The following is a 367-nucleotide window of genomic DNA, read 5'->3' as shown; positions in this document are numbered from 1 at the left end:
AACTGCCTTATGATCCAGCAATCCCACTGCTGGGCATACACACTGAGGAAACCAGAAGGGAAAGAGACACGTGTACCCCAATGTTCATTGCAGCACTGTTTATACTAGCCAGGGCATGGAAGCAACCTAGATGTCCATCAGCAGATAAATGGATAAGAAAGCTGTGGTACATATACACAATGGAGTATTACTCAGCCATTAAAAAGAATACATTTGAATCAGTTCTAATGAGGTGGATGAAACTGGAGCCGATTATACAGAGTGAAGTAAGCCAGAAAGAAATACACCAATACAGTATAGTAACACATATATATGGAATTTAGAAAGATGGTAACAATAACCCTGTATATGAGACAGCAAAAGAGAC

Source organism: Bison bison, unplaced genomic scaffold (assembly GCF_000754665.1).
Source record: "Bison bison bison isolate TAMUID 2011002044 unplaced genomic scaffold, Bison_UMD1.0 scf7180017864277, whole genome shotgun sequence".
Lineage (NCBI taxonomy): Eukaryota > Metazoa > Chordata > Mammalia > Artiodactyla > Bovidae > Bison > Bison bison.
Note: the sequence above shows the minus strand (reverse complement) of the source record.